This window comes from Trachypithecus francoisi, unplaced genomic scaffold (assembly GCF_009764315.1).
Source record: "Trachypithecus francoisi isolate TF-2019V2 unplaced genomic scaffold, Tfra_2.0 Lachesis_group17, whole genome shotgun sequence".
Classification (NCBI taxonomy): Eukaryota; Metazoa; Chordata; class Mammalia; order Primates; family Cercopithecidae; genus Trachypithecus; species Trachypithecus francoisi.
This window is the reverse complement of record NW_022681462.1, coordinates 78,386,924-78,407,147: the sequence shown is the minus strand read 5'-3', so window position 1 is coordinate 78,407,147 and position 20,224 is coordinate 78,386,924.

The following is a 20,224-nucleotide window of genomic DNA, read 5'->3' as shown; positions in this document are numbered from 1 at the left end:
TCTAATGCAAAACCCAATTGACCTTCAAAGAGGTCAGACATTTCCAACAACACTCACTTCCTGTGGCTCACTGTTATGATGTGATGTCCTCTAAATGCACAGGTCTTCTCTGCTTCTGAGCCGTTACCAAATGCTGAACTCTTTGCAGATTTTACATATTAGAGATGCTTTCTGATTAGTATTTCTCCTACTTAGTCCAATCTGTTTAGTGAGCTTTGTTGGCAAAGGCAGGGTCAGGGTATTAACTGGTAGGCTCAAACCCTATGTAAGGTGATTTACTACTCCTACTAAGAAACTGATTCCACAGCCCAAGACGACTACTGGCTTTGCAAGGAGACATAGAACGAAGGATGAAGATGGTTAAACTGATGCAGTTTAACCATATTCTTTGTGCCTTCTAGACCTGAGTTTGTAGACTGTAGTGTCTCTTTCAAGGCTGGGGAGTTGGATGGGATGCAGTCTCCAGGTGGTTGTTTGTAAGAGCAGAGAATGAGACTTCCCTTACTCTCGGTCCTACTGCATGGTACCCAAAACAATTACCAAGCAAGTTTGTGTATACTTTAGGCTTATCACGTGAGATGTTCAGAGGACCAATTATTTAGAATCAGACTATAGGTCTAGCATTTGTGTGAATGAGGTGGATCCACTAAGAACATTTTCACCTAAGAAGGGAGGTAAATTATTCATCAGATTAATTCTCAGTGAACAGGGAACTTATCCTAGTACTATTGAATTCTGCTGTTAGAAGAATCCAAGGTCACCAGTGCAAGACTGTCTCTGATTCTATGAAGCACAGTGCCCCAAGCTATGGATGTATGTATCTATTTCTCAGCCTGCATGGCCCTAACCTGTGAAGCTCTCTCCCTACTGGACTTTGATTTCTCTTTTTAATAGCTACACAGCAAACCCTATGGGCTGATGGGACCACAGAAGCTGTCAGCCTCTGGGTGAACATTTGAGATTTCCATTAAGTTGATGCCATAATTTGCTGTCTCTCTGCAAGGTTTTGCTCTCCAATCTGGGCATCCTTCATCACTCCCTTGGCAAACTGAAGTGGCATGGAGCCACTGGCTGCCGAGAAGTTTAACGTTGACTTGGCTCTGGCTTGCTGAAGACAGAGCGTTTGTGTAGTGGATGTTTTAGCGAGGCTCTTGGCTGCAAATACTTTCAGGGAAACTTGTTTTCAATTATTTATTTCAACTCTGTGAACAAATACATGCTTTGTCCTTCACAAAGATACCAATGGCAAAGAGTTCTTTTCCCTTCCAATTGAATTAATCATTGCAGGGGAAAAAGTATTTCCATCTTCAAAATGTAGGGTTGTTGCTAACGTAATCTAGGAGAAATCTAGGTCAATTTCTAGGACCTGGGCATAGCCTAGTATTCCCCACTGACCACCATCACCTTTCCAGCCCTAGAATGTGGGAAGACCCTACTGAGGAAGTAGATAAGGGGTTTTCAAAAGAGACTTTAGGTAAGGGGAGCCCTATTGATGCAAGGTCTTCTTTAATCCTACCCAGGGCTCCTAAGACCCTTGCTATTCACAGTGATCCAGTGCCAATAGCACCGGCATCACGCAAAAACTTGTTAGAAATGCAGAGTCCATTGCGCATGGTAGCTCGTACCTGTAATCCCAGTGACTCGGGAGGCTGAGGGAGGAGGATTGCTTGAGGTCAGGAGTTGAAGACCAGCCTGGAAAACACAGCAAGACCCTGTCTCTAAAAAAGTTAAAAAACAAAACAAAACAAAACAAAACAAAAATAACTTGGCCAGGCATGGTGGCATGTGCCTATAGTCCCGGTTACTTGGGAGGCTGAGGTGGGAGGATCACTTGAGCCCAGGAGTACAAGGCTGCAGTGAGCCATGATTGTGCCACTGCACTCTAGCCTGGGCAACAGAGTGAGACGCTGACTCCAAAGAAATAAAAAAGAAGAAGAAGAAGAAATGTAGAGTTCCAGGACTTATCTCTGACCTCCTGAATCAGAATCTGGGTTTTCATTAGATTCCTAGGAGTTCTGGATATATATTACACTTTGAGAAGCATGCTTTAGAGCTTCTCTCTTTATGCCCCGAGGGACAATGACTCCTCTATAGGCTAAATTCTTAGTTCCTGATCAGCTCCTCTTCTGTTTCTACTGTGTGTGCTGTGTCCCCTCCTGACCTAGCTCCAACTCTGTTGACCCACATCAGTGTATACATTTTGGCTTCTTATTCTATCATCACTATAATTTACAACTTTTACAACTCAAGTCTGGCCAATGCAATGCCTTCTCAAGGTCCAACACCTAATAGTTAGCCTTGGGAGTTGATAGAAATCACTTAACCTGTCTAGGCTATAGTTTCTCCAGATGCTAAATGACGATATACATATGTGTCACTCTCTATGGGACACACATGCCAGGAGGACAAATGAGGTCGTTCATATTTAATAGCACTCATTATTATACAGTGAGTGCAACACATTATTTGTGAGCATCTGTCTGGGTTAATGGCCAATACCTCCTGAATAGGCGAACCATTTTCACTGCATGCTTAATTCTGAAAATGTCAGAAAAGTAGGAATTTCACAGTGTTCTCCAACTGGGTATGGTCTTATCATTCAAAGGTCTCAGTATACTGAATACAATTTACGAAGAACCTCTAGCAACAGGAAAGTAATATGGGTGAGTCTTCACCATGACACTGGGAAAGGAGGGTCCCTGTGTGCATTATCATCTTGTGGAAATGTACAAACAAGAAACAGTAATATAGGGCATCTCAACATCATGGAGAAACTGGGTTGAAATTCAGGATGTCCAGACACCAATTCCACATGACTTTGGACTAATGAGAAGAAAGCAGAGGGTGGAGAACCAAGAAAGCAGAGGATGGAGAACCCAGAAAGCAGATATATGGAGCAAGCAGGTGGCAATTTCCAAAAGCTGGGTGTGGGGTCCAATCACATAGGTCCCCAGCAGGAGGTCTCATGAGCAGAGAAGTAGAGGCAGAGCCTGATGGTCAGAACTAGGGAACTGAGGTGAAGTGAAGAGGAAGGGGTAGATCTTTCAAAGGGGTAAACCAATGCACAACAACCAAGAAGCCCAACATTTGTTATCTTTGGGGAAAGAGTGATATGTAGGGTGCACATGAGAGTGAGTACGTGTGTACACTAGGGTTACACGAATGCCCTACATTTCTGTCATGCCTCTTCTCACTATGTATGTGGGTATTTTGCCCAGAGATCTAAAGTTTCTGAACACAGCTACTTTGAGGCAATAGGGAAGCTAAAGCCCTTGCTTCTTCAGCACCTTGGGCAAACCACAGGCCACTGTACCTGCTTCTGAATACTCACCCATATACCCATTTATCCATCCATCCTACAAATGCTTAGGGAACACCTACCATGTGCCAGGCTCTGAGTGAGGTAGTGCCCATCTTTATGAGTCTCAAAGTCTAGTGGACATGAATCAAGTAAGAATAGAAATAAATGTTAAATTTTCACTTCACCATGAGAGCGTGTAAAGAAACTGGATGCAGTCGGGAAATCAGGAGAAGCTTGCTTCCTGAGAAGGTGGCAATTGAGCTGGGCTCTAAAGTATGCAAAGGGATTGACAGGGCAAAGAGAAGTAGGGAGAGGACTTTCAACAGAGGCAGGGGCATGGAAAGAAAGAGAGTCCAGTGTGGGTGGGTGCATAGCCCAGAGAGCACTTGAGGTAGGGAAGTGGAGTCACACTGCAGAAAACAGAGAGGGCCATCAGGGGACAAGACCTCCAGATTCCAGCCACATAGAGCCCTCATGCCCTGAAGGAAAGTGAGCATCAGGCCCCTCTTCTCCTCTCCTCTGTTGGACTCTCTCCAGGTATCAGACTGAAAGAACGATGAAAAGGCATCTCTGCTCTGCATCCCTGTGTCTCTATTTTCCTCCACCACCCCTTACGGCACCTGTGCGAGGAGCAAGTCCACATCAATAATGCAGCAGCCTCCGGGCTTGGCCCTGAACCTGTAAGACACTGAACAAAAAAAGGAAACCTGCCTGTTTTCAGGTCCCTCTTTGGACACGATCATCTCTCATGCTCTACAGTGTGAATTTTCACTAGTTGGGTTGAAGCATTCATTTATTTTCCATATCCTGAGCTTTCTAAAAAAGATGGAAGCAAACGTTAGGAAGAAATCCAATAGCAAGAATCCTTCAGTGCCCAGAATAATCATTGCCTTTTATGGAGCACTTACCAGGTGCCAGGCACTGGGCACATGCTTCACAGGCATTGTTTCATTTCATATTCACAATATTGCATGTTCCAGGCATTTTAGCTCCCGTTTTACAAATGAGGAAACTAAGGCTCACAGACGTAGAATTTACCTAAGGTGACACAGTTCACAGGTGGTAGATTCAGGACTGGAGCCCAGGTCTACCCTGTATCTCCCTGAAAGCATCTCAAGCATGCAGCATCTCCTTTCTTGAAAAATCACAAACACATCTCACCACCTCCAGTTCTAGACAGTTTTGATGCCATTGTCCTTGGAAGCTTAATTACATGATTACTCAAGATCTCTTATAGACTTTGACATTACCACTATCAACTGCACTCCTCAGCCCAACCCAGCCCTCATTATCTCAAACCAGGAAGCACAGTTTAATCCTGCAAAATCAATAGGATGCATGGTTGGGCAGACAAAAGGGGGTATACAAAAGCACTTTGTAAACTGCAAAAGTATATAAAATATTATTAAACTCATCCTAAGACATAAGTCAGGAGTATGAGACTCTAAAATGTTAGTTAAATTAATATCACCAGCAAGGCCACACATCTGGTAAGGTCAAAATCGCTGACTTCTTAGCCAATGATATTTGGGGAAAATGTGAGAATGCTTCTTTCTGCCTGAGAGCTCTAATCACACAATATGTTTATTGTATACATGGTACTCACCCAATTAGAAAAAAAGTGAAAAATTCAGCTGAGTTAGCCAGGTTTTGTGGGCTTGACACAATGCCAAGTAGCCAGTCTCATCAATTTTCTCAACTGATTTGACACGTTATTTTGGTATATGGGTTGACAGAGCTGGAGGCAGAAAATTCTAGGGGAAGTTCCAATTCTAAACAATTAGGACGATGTCAGTATGTGGAAAGTAAGTAGGGTGGGAGTGACCAGTAAAGATTTTTTAAAGTTTTTAGTGAAGCTTGCTTAGACATCAGCTATAATGCCAATATAATAGACATTTTATCAGCTTAAAAATCAAGATGAAAAACTGAGATTGCAATAGGAAATACTTTGTCCAGAAAGGGCAACAAGCAAAAAGGGTGTGAGTGTAGAGAGGGGAGATCACAAAAAGAGGAGGAAAAGAAAATGAGGGGTATGATTCTCTACTCCCCTAACTGGCAGTTGGTCCCGAACCACTTTACTGCAGCAACCTAAGAAGTCTTCCCACGTTAGTCACACCAAAACACAGAAAGACCAGAGTTTCCTGATCTGCCTTCAGCACTAACGGTAACATCAATTGCAGCAAAAGAATCACACACCTTCACTTCAAGTCATGGCAGGCAAAATTCCATTTGCTTTACCTTTCAAAAGAGCACAAAGGCAGTGTAACTCATTCAGAGCTCATGGTAAAGAAAATTGCCCCATTAGACAAGCTCGGCAAAGCCTTGCAATCTAAGCCAAATAAAAAGGCAGCAGTCACTCAGGTTGGGCTGGTGAGTGGGTAAATCAAGTGGTGACAAAGAAACAAGCAATTTTGACCCATGTCTTTTTGTGCAGCAAAAGGTCTGAGTACCCTGCTAGCAGCTAGCAAATAATAAATAGCAAGAGTCGAAGGCAAATTTTGATGCTCTTTTTTTTTTTTTCCTCTAAGCTGATTTGGAGGCTGAGAAAGTAGAAGAGAATGTAAAAGTTTTGGGGTAAAATTCAGTGGCCATACTACAGAGACACATTGACAGTTAAGACACAATGACATAGGGGGAAAGGTATTTCCATCTGAGAGTACTGCAACCAGCAGCATTTCCACCCTCAAATAACATTGCTGTGCATTTCTTCCATGCCATTCTTACTTGCAAGAGACAAGAAATGATGTGTCTTCCCATTGTACAGAACTGAAAATGAAGGTATGGAGTGTTTTCTTTCTCCCCTGTGATCACAGTAGTCTACCATGCTGGTGCTTCATCTAGATGTTCATGTATCTCCTTCTTCAGATTCCCCACGCACCACTCTCCCCTCCCCAACCCAGACTGTATGTGGATATAAGAAAGTCCATGATATGGTTTGCCTGTGACCCCACTCAAGTCTCATCTTGAATGGTAGCTCACATAATTCCCATGTGTTATGGGAGGGACCCGATGGGAGATAATTAAATCATGTGGGCGGTATTCCCCATATTGTTCTCGTGGTAATGAGTCTCACAAGATCTGATGGTTTCATAGAGGGAAACCCCCTTTGCTTGGCTCTCATTCTCTCGTCTGCCTCCATGTAAGACAAGCCTCACCTTCCACCATGACTGTGTGGCCTCTCCAGCCATGTGGAACTGTGAGTCCATTAAACCTCTTTTTCTTTACAAATTACCCAGTCTTGGGTATGTCTTTATCGGCAGTGTGAAAATGGACTAATACAGTCCAACTCACTTGCCTTGAGTTGAGACATCACTGAGGCATGACTTCCATTTCATAGCTCCCCTGCAGATCACGCTGCAGCATGACAAATGAGGGGGTTTTGCCTGAGACCATTCCGCAACTTAGCTTCTTCCCTTCCCCATCCCGCTTCCTGCACTCCCTTAGCAGTGTGCCCAGGGAGCACTTCTTTTCATAAGTCCCTGGTATACTAATTCTGATTTCAGGCTCTGCTTCCGGGGAACCAACCTAAGACAATCAAAATAGCAAATTTTATCAAAATTATCTGCATCACTCAGGATAGGCTAAATTATATTATGAAAATATATAACCCTCAAAAATTGCAGTGGTTGGATATAATAGAGAACTACTTCTTGCTCATACTACCTCGCCATTGAAAGTAGAGAGGAGCTCTCTGCTCACCTTAGTCACTCAGAGACGCAGGCTGACCAAGTCACCATTTTGAACATTGCTAGTTACCATGAAAAAAATAGAGATTGGAATGTGTATTTCAGCAATAAGTGTTCACTCAGAATTGACATATACCACTTCTGCTCACAACTCCCTGGCCAGAGCTAATTTTGTGGCCCCAGCCAACTAGAATAGAGTGCCCTGCCAACTACAAGTAAGTGTAATATCACCTTAGGCCAGAATGAGAAAGAACTTCACTAATGGCTACTGCAGTAAATCAGAGCTTAGAACCCTTATCTGTTACCTCCTTGTGAAATATGCTTTGGTTTTCATGAATATCAATTTAGCTCTATAATCTATTTACTTTCTACTAGAGATTATACGGTTGACTGGAGAAATCATGAGCTGAAAAATGGTGCTGTTATTCCAGCTTAATATGGAGCTCTTAGGTAATCCATGGTCAATGCTACAGTTCCTCCATATGCAAAATGAACTGACAGCATTACTTTATGTGTTCTTTCACTTTGGTCAAGATAAAATAACTGGCACAGAGCTATGTCTCCTAGTGCAAACATTTTTGAAACTAAAAAAGAAATTCATTAAATAACTGTTTTCACACACCGGACGGCAGGCAGTAAAGGACCATAATCCCTAATCCCACTGTGAATGGAGACATCCCCCTCAACTTTTGATAGAGAGGTATTATGAACTAGAAGTAGTCCTCTGTTGTTTTAAACCATCAAGATTTTGAGAGTTGTATGCTTCACAGTATAACTTAGCCTATCTAGAATTATGCAGATAATTTTCTGTAGGGAAACAGATAAGGTGAGCCATGGAATTGACCTAGTTTTCTATCTGGAGGCACTTGTTGGAGAGTGACATCACAAGAGAAGGCCAAAACATGGTCTTGCTGAGGTCGGGGGAGAGAGATTGGGATTTGGAGCTACTGAGGTGCCTGGAATTTGTAGGATATGGTACCAGAAAGAAGGGAGCTGTGCAAACAAAGAGATCTACAAATGTGCATAGGCATTCCCTTGAGTCTTTGGCTGAATACTGTGCTGCACATGTGCAGTAAAAGACCTCACAGAGCCAAGAAAATAATATCTACTAGAGAAAGAAAAATTACCGAAGACAATTGCTCCCAAAACTGCAAGATATTGTTCCCCAATCTACTGGAGATGGCACAAGACTGTGGAGAATCCTCAATAAATTCACAGAAGCCCAAGAAATTCCATGCTTATGAGTAGACCTAAACTAGCCCTAGGTTAAAGACTACTTTAGATCATCTCTTTAAAAGCTTAAAAGCAAGCTTCAAAAGGACTAAATTGATTCACAAACAAATTGCCTGCCAGAACAAAATTCAACTATTTATTAAGGAAGACAATAAAACCCAGGCAGTCAATAATGTAACACCAATAATGTCTAGAATACAATCAAAAATTACCAGATAGGCAAAGAAGAAAATGTGACTCATTTCCAGAAGAAAAGCCAGTCAATAGAAACAAATCAGAAATGATAGAGAAGAATTGATTAGCATTCATTTAAATGACTTTAAAATAGGTATCGTAAGTTGTTCATATATTTAAGGGAAAAATATGAATTTAATAAAGAAAGAAACAGTTACAATGGAGAAATGGTAAGCAAAAAATTTTTTAAAAGAATCCATCTGCAATTCTAGAACAGAGAAATATAGTTTCTAAAATGGAAAGTTCACTGGATGGGCTTAACAACAGAGACACTGCAAAAGAAAAGATTAGTGAACTTGAAGAGCAGTCGTAGGAACTATCAAAACTTAAGAGTAGAAAAATGTTAAAAAGGAAAAAAAGGAGCAGAGCCACAGTGATCTATGGGAAAATATTAAGCAGTATAACATATATGTAATTGGCCTAAATAAAAGTGAGACAAAAAGCTGGGTCAGAAAAAATATTTTTGAAAATAGTGTTGATTATTTTCCCCTAATTTGATGAAAAATACAAATCTACAGATCTAAGAAGCTCAATGAAATCCACACATGATAAATACAAAGACAGCTCTACCAGGGCACATCATAATCAAATTGTTAAAAATTAATGATAGAAAGATAAAAGATTTGTATAAAAATGTTTATAGCAACTCTATTCATAATAGCTACTAACTGGAAATAATCCAGATGTCCATCAACAGGAGAATGCACAAACAAGTAATGGAATAACCATACAATAAAATACTATAAATAAAAAGGAACAAAGCACTGATCGAGTCAACAATGTATATGAATCTTTCAGATATTATGATAAGTGAAAGAAGCCAGACACGCAAAATTACATACTATGCCATTTCACATATATGAAGTTCTAGAACAGACAAAAGGAACCTGTGGGTGAAATGAATAACAGTGTTTGCCTCTATAGAGGAGATTACTGGGAAGGGGCATGAGGGATCTTTCTGTGATGACAGAAATATTATATATCTCAGCAGGGAAGAGGGTTATGCAGGTGCATACAGTTGTCAAAACTCATCCTACTGGACACAAAAGATAAGTATTTTTCATGGTATATGAATTATTTTTAAATAAAAATGTTTAAAAGTTATTTAAAAGGCACAACCCAACAGCTTATGTGTAATATACTTTTATGTTTTAAGTAGATACTGGCATCAATTTTACCACCCAAAATGACTTCCCTATATGCTTTCTGATGCCTAAAATTACACTGACAATTATTTCTATATTCTGAAGTTCTAGGCTTGGTAGTCTGCAAAGGGCTCTTAAATTGGTCCCATTGAAAACCATTTCCACCTTAGTGCAAATTAGTTTATCTGTTTCTTTTCTAAGAATGTGTTTTTGAGGAGATGACTGGGTCAAATTCCATGGGGGTCACAGGAGATAGATTTTCTTGCATGTTCTAATTTCTCTTCAATAAACAAATATTATTTATATAATAAGAAAAATGAATGAGTTTTTTTAAGTACCTAGAGATTCTGGATGACTGGCAGAGGGGAGGACCCAGTGAGACAGAAAACTGGTAGAAGAATGAGTGGCTGAGAATTCCGGGAAACACATCTCATCATCTTCAAGATTTCACATAACTACCTTCCAATTCAGACCAGCAAAGCATTAGGATAATTGTGGCAATTTTCTACACAGGGAGACATGGCAAGGTATCTTTATGGAAATTTCAGAGTCAAGATGAATACATTAAGTAGATCACAACATAAGCTTTTTGTTCACAGCAAAATGGTTGTCTCGACATTCCCAGCCCTTGACACACTCTCTCTTGCTTCCCTCCTTTGTTTGTGTCCCTTCCTCTGCGTTCTCTGGAATGACCTTTTCTTTATCTCTGCCAATAGAAAATTCTCTTATCCTTAAATGGTCCAGGGTCATTCCCCACAAGGCCTTTGCTGAGTGCTCCCCTCTCAGGATTTCTGTGGCTCTTGGTGTCTCTTCCATGAGATATATTATGACTTGGTGTTGTGTCGCTCTGTAATAATGATAATGATATAATAATAATTGTGAGTTTACTACACACTACTCATAGTGCTGAGCACTTTACACACATCAGCTCATTTCATCCTTACAGTCATGCTCCAAGGTAGGCAGCATTAACACAATTCATAGAGGAGGAAACTCAAGTTTAGAGAAGCCAAATTATTTGCTCAAGATAAAGCTAATCTATTTAGCAAATCTGAGATTACACTCTAAACCTGTTTAAATCTATAGCTTTTATTCTTAACTGCAATGTTACACTGCCTCCTTGACATATATGTCTCATGCATCCTAAAACAAAAACAAACCCAGAAATTTATCTCTTTTAAGTCACTTACTATGTGACAGGCAGAATTTTCAGTGTGCCTTGAGGGGAGGGACAATATCTTGTACATCTTTGTATTGCCTCCTGCATTTAACATGGTATCTGGCAAATAGGTACATGTCTACAAATGCTTGGAGAGATAAAGAGATAGACAATCCCACTGCGAGACTCTAGTTCTTTCCACAGTTCCAAAATTTGTATTCCCAGAACTTCAAGCAACTGAAAAGAATAAATGGATAAAGACAAAGCTTAGTTCCTATTTCAAATAGTCTAGCCATAGTTACTAACTCAAATATATTCTCAATATTATCTATAAATCACCTGGTTTTGCTTAGTCTCCTGAATGCCTTTCTGTTCTAAAATCTATGAATCTAGTTCCTTTCCTCTACATCTCAGAAATCTTTCTATATCTCTTTTCAGATGTGTTTTCTGTTGAAAGATTACAAAGAAAAACTATGGCTGCAAGATGGCTATATGAGATCTTAAATTCAAGAAAGAAAGAATTCAAGATGTTCACACATACTGTCACTAAAATTTGAAACATTAAGTTATTGCATCTATTAATAGCTGAACATTTGCATGGCACATTGTAGTATGCAAAACACTACATAGTATTGCATTGTCGTATCTGACCTTCACACTTTGGAGTAGACAAGGCAGTATGGATTATCCCAATTTTACAGATTAAAAAAACTGAGACTCACTGAAGTGACTTGCTATTAAATAAAATCAGGATTTCAATCTAAGTCTTCTAGATACAGTTACTGTTATCTTTTCACCCTCACTAACTGTCTTAACTCATTGGCCATCAAACACTGCAGTCACTGCTCCAAGTATTACTCTAAGTATTACTCTAAGAATCACTTTGTTAGTCCTGTGTTAGGGGATAGGATTAACTCTCTTCCCTTTGAATAAGTCATGTTTGGCCAGATTTTTCTGAATATGGTTTCTATCAGTTGTAGTAACAGAAGATTGTACCTTAAAAGGTCTTAAAAAGCCAAACTCCCACTACCCTAATATTATCCCCATCATTTAAAAAAAATAGACAAAATAATGCCTAGAAATATTAAGCAATTTTTTCCACGATAACATAGTGAACAGAATCAAGGCTTTAACATATCCAACATGCAAATGTTTTATAAAGCTCTATCATCAGTTAATTCCAGAAGAGATACTTCTGGTCAAGACACTGGCTTGTGTTCAGAAAGAAACTTAAAGCTAATCTAATCCAAGCTTCCTTAATGCAGCAACTGCTTCTATTGCATTCATGGCAGGTGCTCTTCCATTTGCACCTTTGCCATATGAATACAGTCTTATCAGTTTGTATGTTAGAAAAGGATAAGAACCGCTACTGCCATTACAGTTGAACATCTTGGTGTCTTCCACCAAATTTTGCTCAGTGTTCTTGGGAGCCCTCTATTGGCCTTCTGGGTAATAGCAGGCAGCCTCTGCTGGGGGCTGTGCTCCATGAGTCCTGGGGAGCTGCAATGAACAACAGCCTTAGTGCTGTCTGAAACACAAAGGGGAGTGAAGAAATGTTTGCCACATTGAAAGGGTCAGAATTGATAATGAAATAAACTTCCATTTCTTCATCTTCCAAAAATACCCATCAAAACTAGTTTATCTAAAAACAAAACTCTCTGTTCTGAATCAAGGCCTTATCTTACCCTTCTTCATGGAAAACTTAGCCAATAACTGTTCCTTCACCTTTATGCCTTTGACCTACCTCATCCCCCACTCCTACCCCAGTCATGGTACACAGTGTAATGACGTGTAGGCTATGCAGGTCTCTCTTGAAAACTAACGTTCCCTTCTCCTTTCCTCCCTCCATCCCCCTCTTGAGTCCTCTTATCTACCTTCTTCCTCTCCTTCCTTCTCTCCCTCCCTCTTTTTCTCCATCCTGCCCCCTCCTTCCTTCCCTCCTTCTCTTTATTCAAACCAATTTTCATCAGAAGCTAGAAAGTTGACTTTGAATGAGAACCTGCTTTAAGAAGTCTGTAGTGTGATAGATTAAATACGGCAGATACATCTCTGACCATCCTAAAAAAGAAAAACTATATATTATATCTATGAGAGACCCTAGGAGAGATTCTAGCTAGATTCTCGTGGTTGCAACGAACAGACTTCAAGTGACTTCAAGTAGCAAGGGATTTATTGGAAGGAACTCAAGAAGAGCCCCACCATCACACTTCAGAAAAAGCAAGAACTGGATGAAGAATCTGAATATGGGGATGTTCTCAGGCTGTACTGACCATCATTCTCATGCTTTACCAGGATACACAGCTACATCCCACATGTCTGTTCTTCTTCCCACTTGACAATGAACTTTCTCACCCACTACCCCACACAGTTACCACTTCACTCTCCAAGGATAAACACTCAAGTTCCCAGGTTAGTTGTGGTTAAGGGGCAGTGAAGACTCTGGACATTTCTCAATAAGGTGGCAGCTGATTACCTCCAGGACCCACAGCATGGACCACATGCTGGGACTGGACCACATAGAGAAGGAGGAGACTAAGAAAGGACTGAGCAGGCAGGGCTTATTCCTATCAGAGCAGCTTTGCCATGTGCCTACATTGAACTGTGTAGACCTAACAACTGTGGTGTGTGCTGAGCTCCTGGGGCTGTGCAAACATCTCTTCCAGCACCTGGCTCCACCAACATTCCTCTCTTGCAGGTGGGGAAATGGGTTGCAGGTGGGAAACTACAGGCTTCCCATCTTCCTCGGATAGTTTGTGTAGCAGCATACTGAGAGGAAGTGGAGGTTGGAACAAATGCTCTAGCATAAAGGACAGAGGAAATGAGAACAGGGAATGCCACTGCTTCTCATCCTTGTGAGGTGAAGTTCTCCCCACTGTATGAAGTCCAGACCAAAGAGCAGGGGCAGCGTGAGCAGTCGAGGGTGATTGGGTGAGAAAAATATTGGTGCCTGAGACTTGAGTAATACCAATATTAGGTTGTGTTCGTGGAGAGAAGGGGAATGTCAAAGGGGATGAGGGGAAAAGACTCATCAGCTAGAAGGGGTCTTGGTGGCCCGCCTTCATGCAGAATCAATTCCAACTATGAATCGGAATTATTGGTAGTGAAATTTTGCCCTACTTTCTACCTACTCCCACATACCGGGCACACATATACACATAAAATTTCCTCCAAGAATTGTGTGTGTGGTGTGTGTGTATGGTGGCCTGTGTGCCACATTCTCTATTTAGGTTGTGAGGGTACCTATGCAACTGCTGGAAGAAAAGAGGGAAGGAGGAAGAAAAGAAGGAAGGAAGGGAGACAGGAATGATGGCAGGAATGATGAAAGGATGGAAATGTAAATGGATCATATGGATGGCTGCTGATGGATATGGTTATCATATACTCCTTCAGCATGAGGGTGGGCAGAGTGACATCCAAGTTCTGCCTGAAGATGAATCCATTGAAGGGGATTTCTATTGTAGAGCCCTGGCTAATGGCTTTGCAAAGACCAAAGTGGTCATTGAGTTACTTAAAGGACAAAACCTCTCATAATTTGTCAGTATAATGGATGCAAGCAATAAATTGTCACTTTTCAAAATCAGAAGGTACCAGAACAAAATCTCTGGGACCATGGAATGGGTTGCTTTGATATATAGGGAGCATTCATAATCAATGGTCATCCTCTCACCCTACACGAAGTTACTACTGAGCACCTACTGTGTGCTGAGCATATTATTAGGCACCAAAGATCCAGCACCTGCCCTCATGAAACTTGCTGTCTAGTGGGGGAGGCCAGGCCTTAATTAATCTCAAAAATAGAGGTAAATTTCAACTGTGACATACGCTTTTGAAAGAAACATCTATGGTGTTATGAGAATACAGGATGGATAATCTGACATATAGTACTTGGTAAAGGACATAGAATGGATGATCTGTTGTATAAGACCTGAAAAAGGAGGTGAAGGAAATTTCCTTGAGGAAGTAACCCCTGAACTGCTATCTGAAGGATAAGAAGGAGTTGTCTGGGCAACAAAGGGAAAAAGACATTTTAAGGAGAGAAAACAACGTATGCATAGGCCCTGTGGAAAGCAGGGGCAGGTAAGGGCAAGAACTCTCAGAAGTGCTGTAGCGTGGCTAGACCAGCAGCAGATGGGGGCAGAGAGACTGAGCAGTGCCCCTGGGAGCCAGTGGGGAGCAGACGCAGATCATGCACCCCGTGTGCCATTTTAGAGAATATTTTACCTTACCCTAAGAGCAAAGTGAGACAATGAACAACAGGATTTAAATAGGTATTCAAGGAACAGTTATTAACTGTATCATACATAAGGGGTACCAAGGACATAAAAAGGCCTGCAAACCTCTGATATAGTAAGTGAAATGTTACTTGAATCTCCATCTGTGCTTTTTCTCTGGGGTTAGGTCCATAGCTGTTATTAGATTCCCCAAGGAGTTCACAGTCCTCTGAAGGTTAGAACCATTGTCCTGGTTCTTAGGGGAGGAGACTGGAGACTGGATGATTTCTCACTACAGTCACTTCCATTTCTAAGATTCATGAGCCGAAAACCAACCCAGATCCATCCAAGTGATTGACAAACTAAGGTTCACTGTCATCAGCAAGGAAATTAGAGCCAAAAGTTTAAAAGTGTGTGTTTGATGTTGCTAGCAGCAGAGATGAGCTGAGAATGCAATCACCTGTACCCTGATAACCCCCTGCATATACACACACACACACACACACACACACACACACACACGCACACACACAGTACACACACTGCCCATCCTACAGAAAGGCACCTCACAGGCTGTGGATCTCAACTCTTTGAGAAGCTCATCACTGGGGGTTCCAGGGCTGTAGTCTAAGGCCCAAGAGCGTTTTCACAAGCAACCCAGTCTCAGCCCAGTCCCAGGGGGTTGTGGATGTGAGTCTACTCACTTCTGTCTCCAGGCACTCCCTTGTCCTGCTAGCAAAGTGAAAATAAAGCAAGTGGATCAGGGCTAACACAGGCGCAGTTGACACTCAATGATTTGAGTCACTGGAGGGGATCATCAGCATGAACCATCACAGGCATTAAGTGCTGAATCACAGATGCTACTGATCCCTCAGGCTCATGCAAACCCTGGCTTCTTCTTCAACAGTGATTCCCAAAGGGTGTTCCCTGGCACTTTAATTCTGGGGGATGTTAATAGGAACTCTGAAAATAAATAAGGTTTCACGGTCAAGTAAGCTTGGGATATGTTGGATTACAAAAGGTGAGACAGGTGTCTTTGCTGTAAGTCTTCCCCAACCTTTAATGACATTTTGTTTGGTTTTTTGAGAGAGTTTCGCTCTTGTCGCCCATGCTGGAGTACAATGATGCTATCTCAGCTCATTGCAACCTCCACCTCCCAGGATTCAAGTGATTATCCTGCCTCAGCCTCCCAAGTAGCTGGGATTACAGGCATGTGCCACCACGCCCGGCCAATTTTGTATTTTTAGTAAAGAAGCGGTTTCACTATGTTGGCCAGGCTGGTTTCAAACTCCTGACCTCAGGTGATCCACCCACCTTGGCCTCCCAAAGTGCCGAGATTACAGGCATGAGCCACTGTGCCCAGCCACATTTTTTAACCTTGGAGAATGAAATCTAGTTTACCATTTCCCCAAACTTTTGGAAGACTTCCAGACACCTTTGGTTGAGGAGCGCCTCCTGGCTTTGGTGCTCCAAGACAGATTCTGGGAACTGTGATTCTCCGTAGCACTCTTAAAAAGTGTCTGTGCTCAATCCAGTCTGTCACAGATGGACATTTGCGTTGATTCCAAGTCTTTGCTATTGTGAATAGTGCCGCAATAAACATACGTGTGCATGTGTCTTTATAGTAGCATGATTTATATTTATAATCCTTTGGGTATATACCCAGTAATGTGGCACATATACACCATGGAATATTATGCAGCCATAAAAAAGGATGAGTTTGCATCCTTTGTAGGGACATGGATGCAGCTGGAAACCATCATTCTCAGCAAACTATCACAAGAACAGAAAACCAAACATCGCATGTCCTCACTCATAGGTGGGAACTGAACAATGACATCACTTGGACTCGGGAAGGGGAACATCACACATCGGGGCCTATCATGGGGAGGGGGGAGGGGGGAGGGATTGCACTGGGAGTTATACCTGATATAAATGACGAGTTGATGGGTGCTGACGAGTTGATGGGTGCAGCACACCAACATGGCACAAGTATACATATGTAACAAACCTGCACGTTATGCACATGTACCCTAGAACTTAAAGTATAATAAAAAAATAAATTTAAAAAAAAAAAGTGTCTGTGCTCTAGTTCATGCCAGGGTTCTCTGTAGCACAATGCACAACTTTATTTCCCATCCAAGGTTCATACTAAATCCTGCCTCGTGAAGGAAGCCTTCTCCAGTGGTCTGGTCTATATCATATAGTGCTATAGTGTGGCCCATACATTTGGCCCATGGTTATAAAAAAGAAATCTGGTTTTGGGCTTGGGAATGTGATGTCCTGTGATCAGCAGGCTCTCATAATCCGGCTCTGCCAATCTCGCTGATCTCATCTGGAACTGACCTCTCCCAGACCAGTTACCCTGGACTCCTGTCTGTTTCTTGAACACACCATGCTGGTTCTAGGATCTAGTTCTAGGATTTGGCCCTGGCACTTGCCCCTCATCCTACCGCACATCCAGTTCACGCTGACTGGCTCCTTTATTAACCACTGGAATTCAACAGCACCCCTCCCCAAATTTCCTACTGTCCTAATACCCTGTTTTATTTTCTTCACAATACTCATCACTACGTAAAATTGCCTTGTCCAATTATTTACACACTTATTGTCTGTCTTCTTCTCAAGAATATGAGCTCTATGAGAACAAGACCTTATCTAGGGTGATCCTTGTCTACAGCCTGGCACGTAGCAAGCATGTAAACATTTGTTCAGTGAATGAATTCTCTCAATGAGTTCTTGCTTATAACTTTTATAAGGTAGAGGAGTCTACTTGGTGGCGGAGACTCTGGTCGGTGCTATACCAAAGTCCACCTCCTCCCCTGGGCATTGAAAGATTTTTGACACTGCAAGAAAGGGATACCATCCTCCTCCAGAGACTGTCAGAAGTCTGGCAACTTCCTTACTGGACAACTGCTAAGTAGCACTACTATTATCATATTAGCCACACTTATTGAGTGTTTACCACATGCCAGGATCTATGTGAAGCCTTTTACATATATCTTTTGACACTCAAAAGAATTCTGAGATAGGTCCTATTATTATTCCCATTTTATAGCAGAGAAAACAAAGCTCAGAACAGTCAAGTTACCAGCACCTGCAAGCAGATCTGTCTGACTCCAGAACTAGAATCTTGCTGAGCTGTAGAATTTGTAGACACACGTAAAAGGGAGCTTGTAAAGTAAAAAACAGCCCTGCCACAGTTGCCATCACCCCTTCCCAGAAACGTGAGAGGAGGTCCAGGTGGTCTCCACCAACAAAAACACAGGGAGGAATCTCACTGTGGGATGGATGTGGTTTAGGGATTGCCAAGAGAAGCCGTGTTCCCAGGGGCTCCTCCCTTCCCTCCATGATACCTCGGTATTCTCACCTATGAACAGGCAGCCCCTTCTTCTAGAGGTGACCATAATAAGCTGCTCATCACACAGTTGGCAAAAGTACCATCGGGAAAGCCAGGGAATGGGGTGGTGGTAGGGATGTGTTAACCCAGGACCTCTGGACCTGGGCTCCTATCCCCACTGGAGCTGAAACTGCCTGAGGCCCAAGGAGTTGACCAAACATCCCAGGAGCTATGAGATGCCTAGAAACCAACAGGGGATTTTAATTAAAAGCAATTTGCTGATCAGGTGCATACTTAATGTTATAATTCCCGAGTGATGACAGCGTTGTGAAGTACAGGCGAGTAGGAAGTACTGACCAAGCAATTTTAAAAGGTTGGTCTAATGCTCTTCATTTTTCACTAAAGCCTAAATTGAGTTTGTGCTTTCAGGGAATAATGAAAAAGACAGAAAGGTGAACATGACAATCTAGTTCCAAGAGCCCTAGATTGAAAAAAGAAGAAAAAAAAAAAAAAGGTGGATTTTCCTCTGAAGCCAAAGAATGGCATTCATTCATTCGTTCATTTATAAACTTTATAGAATGGTGTTCCATGCCAGGCACTGTGCTCAACGACAGCAACATTGGCAGGGGAAGGGGTAGAAGGAGAGAGAAAGGAGAAGAGAAATAGGAGAGGGTAGGAAGAGGACAAGAAGGAGAGGGAAGATGAAGCAAAGGAGGAAGGTGGTGAGAGGGGTAGGAAGGAGAAGCAGACATGGGAAGCAGTCTTGGCTTTGATACGCTCATTGTCTAGTGGTGAGACAAACTTCTGGCTCCAAAAAACAGGCTCAGCTCAGGAGCCAACGGGACTTAAATCGCCCCATAAGTGGCAGGGATTTCCAAGTCTCCAAAAAGTGCTCTCTTGGCTGCTGGTGAGGCTCCGTACGTAGCTGCCAGGGTCCCTGGGGGATCAGGGGCAGTGGGTGTGAGTAGGCCTTAGGGCCTCTGGGAGGAGGAAGTCGGGAGGCTTTCCTTCCCAACCACCTAAGCAGTACAGGGAGACTTCAATTCTGATGTCAGTGCAAAAGGCAAAAATCTGTATTTTGAATTTCATAGATTCAAAACTGTCCTTGAAAATCCCTTAAATTCCCCAGAACATGCAGCTTGCATGTTTCATGCTGACCACCTTGCTCAGGAAGGCTTTTTTTTTTAACTAGCAAGTTTGAGAACCACTGAACTAGACTCAAAGGAAGGAAGGAAATGAACTTGTGTATGCAGATATGGGCTTTCTAACCATACCACCTTCAAGGTAATTATCAAACTGCTGGATGAGTAGAGAATTCTAAAGTGTTTCTGCTAGCCTGCAGGGCTTTTCACACAGTGTTTTAATACGTAGCCTGTAAAACCTTAATAAATGTTAATGGATTTGTGTGTTGTCGAGGGTTACCCAGAATAGAAAGTGAGGGGTAGGCTCTCTGGTTTGTGGAAAGGAAGAGGCTTCCAGCAAGTCTCAACTCTGAGCTTCCTGTGGCTAAATTCTGGAATGGGTGCCAGGAGGGCGAGGTGGGGGCTATGTCGCTCTGAAGGCTAGGTGAAGGTCTCGACCACATATCCTGGGGACTGTTGGCAGAAGCTGACTTAGGAGACTGGCTGGGGAGGAAAGTTGAGCTCACATAAAATGCACAAGTCAGGACTGCAGAGATGCAACCACCAGGGACCCCAACAGCAGCGAAGCTGCAGATTCTAGAATGTGAAATATTGATGCGGGTGGCTCTAGGTGGACTGATTGGCCACAATGTACTCCGAGGGTTTGTGTTCCCAGGACAGCCTGGAGATGTCTCTCCCCTCCCCACAGTCTCACCTGCCCTTGGCAGCGTCCCTGACCTTCTGACTTACACATCCCCATGCACACCAGGAGGGTCCTCGAGCTGCCTCCCACT